Source organism: Herpailurus yagouaroundi, unplaced genomic scaffold (genome assembly GCF_014898765.1).
Source record: "Herpailurus yagouaroundi ecotype Mexico unplaced genomic scaffold, PumYag 181, whole genome shotgun sequence".
Taxonomy (NCBI): Eukaryota; Metazoa; Chordata; class Mammalia; order Carnivora; family Felidae; genus Herpailurus; species Herpailurus yagouaroundi.
Genome location: NW_024412412.1, coordinates 37326997 through 37332091, shown reverse-complemented (window position 1 = coordinate 37332091; position 5095 = coordinate 37326997). Strand labels below are relative to the sequence as shown.

At 40.5% G+C, this 5095-nt stretch overlaps 1 non-coding gene across 1 annotated transcript; it reads right to left on the bottom strand.

The window, feature by feature from the left end:
• Window positions 1-901: 901 nt before the first annotated feature.
• Window positions 902-1005, bottom strand: LOC121040024 (U6 spliceosomal RNA). Its single transcript, XR_005795094.1, has one exon. It is a non-coding gene; the product is annotated as a U6 spliceosomal RNA (small nuclear RNA).
• Between the last annotated feature and the right edge of the window lie 4090 nt (window positions 1006-5095).

Sequence of the window (5095 nt, the reverse complement as noted above, 5' to 3'; positions counted from 1 at the left end):
CCCCAAATACCCTTGGATTCCTATAAGATGCAGGACCCGTATCAGGGTGCTATTTTCTCAGTTTTACTTACCTGTTCTATTATTTGCTTTATGCCAAAATAAACTTGTCTATTGTAAAAATAACTTACTTGTAAAAGAGAAAAAAAAAGAAATGGAATAATTCCCAAGTAGAGTCAAAAGAGAAAATACTCTACCTCTTCATATATCCTTTTTCCTTGTGCTACCCCTGCCCCCCACATCTTATTCCTCACTGTTCCTAGAATGGAACATATTCCTTCTGATCTAATAGTGCTTTGTAAAACCTATACAGAATACAGGGGCGCCTGGGTGGCGCAGTCGGTTAAGCGTCGACTTCAGCCAGGTCACGATCTCTCGGTCCGGGAGTTTGAGCTCCGCGTCGGGCTCTGGGCTGATGGCTCAGAGCCTGGAGCCTGTTTCCGATTCTGTGTCTCCCTCTCTCTCTCTGCCCCTCCCCCGTTCATGCTCTGTCTCTCTCTGTCCCAAAAATAAATAAACGTTGAAAAAAAATTAAAAAAAATAAAGATTTCCATAAGCATTGTAAAAATACATAGAAGTACCAGAATTGAAAAAAAGACCTTCCATCCTTCAGACAATTCACTTAGATGGAAAGTTCATTCTCCACCTATGCTATTCTTCTGCTTCACAGTTACCACAAAGTTTACAACATGTATAACTAGTTGAGAAGTTAATTCCTCCCAGGTATGTAGAGCAGATGCCAAAGGCAACTGGTGAAATTACTCTCACCAGTTTCCTTTATCAGCACAAATTTGTCTTGATCTTTTGATTTGTGTCTTTCTTTTCTCTTTTCTTCCTTCTTTTCTTTTCTTTCTTTCTTTCTTTCTTTCTTTCTTTCTTTCGTTTCTTCTTTCTTCTTCCTTTCTTTCATATGGGCCACTTCATGAATTTGTATGTCATCCTTACACAAGGGCTGTGCTAATCTCTATATTGTTCCAATTTTTGTATGTGTACTGCTGAAGCCAGCACTCTGTTTCTTTATCTTGGTGCCTTCTCTCCCAAATTTTCATCACCTTCAAGATTAGCTAAATTAGCGACAAAAATTTGCCTTCTCCTCAATTTTGGTTCTGCCTTTTCTGGTTGGACTTTGTTTCTTCAGTCCATTGTGTCTAGCTTTGGTCAGCTTTAAAGCCTTCAAGCCAGGAACATTCTCCTGTTTCCTTGTGGATGGCTCAGGGGTTTGGGTGAGGGGAGCATCCTTCCCACTTTGGAAAGACAACATCGCATGGTATAAATTCTCCCGGACTTAGAATCAGGAGTCCCAGATCTGAGATCTGTAGTATGGTCTTCAATTTTTCTCCTTTGGATGTCGGATTTCTTCTCTGTAGAAAGATCCAGCTTAGATGTTTTTGGATTCTGAGATTCTGTCCTTAGTCATGATTTGCCTGTTAATGTTTGCCTACAGTGGAATGCCATGTTCCATTCTTGCTCCTATGGCTTGGTTCTTTGGCCTGCATTTGGAAACTCATAATGTGAGCCCCCAAAGAGAGGGGCCAGTTACTCCTCAGGGTGTTCAGTCTTCCAACTGTGCCTACAGTCTCAGGGTAGAAAAATATAGAAGAATTGGAATCCAGGTGGACCATTTCTCATCAAGAAGACAGGCTTAAATTAGCCTCAATTTGGGGCTCAAGAAACCATAAAATCACAAAAGTTGATTTAAAAGGGTTTCCAGAGAGCTTTTAAAGTTTGTTTTTTGTAAATTATAAAAATAATACATTAGTTGGTAACAATAAAGTTCAAAAAACTTAATGGTATAAAATGAAAAGTAAAAATGCCCTTTATCTCCACCCTCAGTACCACTCTGCAAGGAATCCTCTGAGGTTTCTTATATATGCACTGAGAAACTTGCTATGCAAGTTGTATCCACTCACCTCTACCTGCACTCAAGCTCACACACACACACACACACACACACACACAAATGGGAACATTTTATAAAGTTTGCATCTTGCTCTTTGCATTTAATGAGACATGTTAGAAAATTTCCATGCCAACACACATGGATCTGCTCTGTTCTTTATAGGGCTACCTAGCATTTCCTGAGGAAAGGGAGGATAGCAGTGGCTACCCAACTTATTTCAATCTTGTTGCCACTGCAAACAATGCCTCTCAAACAGCCTTTAATTCAGTATTTTCTAAAGTTTGATCCTTGGAACACAAACTTTTAGAGATGTTCAGTGATAGAAACAAAAATAAAAATGGTTTACAGGTCAAACAAATGTGGAAAGCACTACATTTGAGATCTCCTCTTCCAATGGCATATAAAAAACTCCATAAATTCATTCAGAAAGAAAATTTGAAAAACATAGCTTCATCCAGTCTTCCAAACTTGTTTTTGACCATTTCACCTCTGAAAACATTCTCTTCAAATCACTTATCTGTATATAAGTATATGCTAATGTTATATAAGTATCCAGCAATGCTCTGAGGAAGCTGTCTTCAAAATGCTGCTCCTTCACTCCACAGATGAGGGATCTGAGGCTCAGAGACAGGGAATCACTTGCTCAGAGTTATAGAACTAATGATTAGTAGCAGAAACAGGAATAGAATCCAAGACCTATGCATTTTCTGCCACACTACTTATGGAAGCCCCATTCTCAGGCAGTGAAACATTTTCACCAAAGTTCAAAGAGTTTAGCAAGAAAGCTGTGCATCATAAAATAAACCTGGATATCATCTGGCTTAAAAAATGAGTTTGAAGTATGCAACTACTTTAATAAGAACTGTTTTGTAAATTAATTAGTTGGTAACTAAATTCGTGCTCACAGTGTTTTAAGTGTCATTTTTGTAATACCACAGCAATATGCCAGTAATTCCTTGATGAGCTGAAATCCCATCACAACATTATTGCCCTGACATTGCCCTGATGGAAATTAGGGGGGCTTGGCACTGGGGCCTGTGGGTGGCTCATGCTGTATGGGACCATTTGATTTTCTCTTTTCAAGCTTCCCAAAAGATTAAGATAAGGCAGGTAAAAGAGGTCTGTGATGGCTAACTTTATGTGACTGAATCAAAAGGTGCTGGGATATTTGGCTGAATATTGTTTCTGGGTGTCTGTGAGGGTGTTTCCAGATGAAATTAGCATTTGAATGGGTGAGTTCAGTAAAGTAGATTGCCCAATGTGGGTGGGCATCACCCAATTTAGAATTAGACATTTGAATGGGTGAGTTCAGTAAAGTAGATTGCCCAATGTGGGTGGGCATCACCCAAATTAGAATTTAGGACCTGAGTTTAGAATGAAAAGTGGAAGAAAGAGAAATTCTGCCTTCCTGCTTGATTGCTTGAGCCTGTAACATTGATCTTACTCTGTTCTCAGGACTTCTGACTCAGACTGAATCACACCACTGGCTTTCCTGGGTCTCCAACTTACAGACAGAAGTTCAGGGGACTTCTCAGCCTCCATAAATATGTGAGTTAACTCTTTATAATCAATCTCTTTATATATATTCCTGTTGGTTCTATTTCTCTGGAGAACCCTAAAATTAATGCAGGGCCAGAGATTAAGGATGTAGAAGCCAACAAATTCTCAGCTTGCTCTGGTGGCACTCTGAAAAGCTTAGAAAGATTTTCAGGACAAACTCTTAACCACTTTTAAGGAGACTGCTTATCTGTGCCACTAGATCTAGGGTACCCCTGGTACCCTAGAGTTGAGGAAGAATAAAAGAGATGAAGAAGCTGCTTGGGCCAGGAATATCACCATTCATCATAGGAGTTCTTATTCTCATTTTAGAGAAAAGGAAGTCTAAGACAGGAGAGATAAAATGACTTCTTTAGAGTCATACTGAGATGAACTGATATCTCTGGGGGATGTCTCTGAATTGCTAGCAAAGTGTCTATCTTGTACTAAAGCTTGTCTTTGGACTGTGTGGCCATTAGGGCTTCTGAGAGTCTGAATGAATCTGACCTTCCCAGACTCCCAGCTGCAGTGTGGCCACTGTCCATATGATTTTGGGTGAAGGCTACGCCTGAACTTTAGGTCAGTCTTGTCCCACCTCTTCTAGCTGTGTGATGTTGGACAGCTTACTCAGCATTCTAAGCTAAGGTTTCCTCATATATAAGATAGAAATAGTGAAACCTACCTCTTATGTTGTTGGAATTTAATATAAGGTAAGTGATAATTTTTGATCCTGTCCCGGCATATGGTTTTGATCCATTCTCTTCACCATGCTAGGTCACATTGGTCATTTCCATTTTGATCTCTGCTACACTGTTATTCAAAGATTGTACCACTTTTCTGGCACCTCAAATGCTGCTGTGAGTACTGGTTGGCTTTTGCTGTATGTGTTGGGTGGCCCAGACCAGACAGAAAGTATTTGCTTTGTGAAGGGCCTCATGTGTAACATGTACTCCACAAACAGTTGCTGGTTGATTGGATAACTAATCTCTCTTTCTCCTCTATCACTAGTGCTTGAATTTTTTTAAATCAAACTGCTTCTATATTGCCTGGCTCTGTAAGCTCAGCTATCCAAGGACAATGAGGTGACCCCCAAGTCACCCACCTGCTTCTACACTTGTGGCTCAGACAACAGTTCTTCCCTGGACTGGCTATGATATTTTACCCTTATGGTCTCATGCTTTTTCTTTGTACTGCTTTTCATGAGTTGGCACCTGGTGAGGTCACTTGGCACTCCCTTCCAGGAATTATGGTGCTCACAGCCCTCATAATTTCTCCCATCCTTTTTCCTGTATTGATAGTTGTGTGATGCTGGGTTGCCATGACAACTGATTGATTAGAATCCAATTCCTGGACTGGGAAACATGCAGCCATAAAGAATTACAAATGATGCCTGATTGTCTGCTGCCAATAGCCTGATTGCTGCCATTTTCTGGCAGGTAGCTCAGCCCTAACAGGAAACCCTGTGCTGTGCAATTATTGCGACGTGATTGATGTATCACTATAGTTACAATCGGCAATGTTCCCAACTCAGGAGATTTTTTTAAAAGAAAAAAAACCTCCCCCTTTAGGATGGAAATGCTTATAAATGAGGAAGAAGTATAGAGTGGGGGAGGGCAGTGGGGCTGGCAAGCAAGGAGAGTATGGGCTAAGAGCTCAACTGGA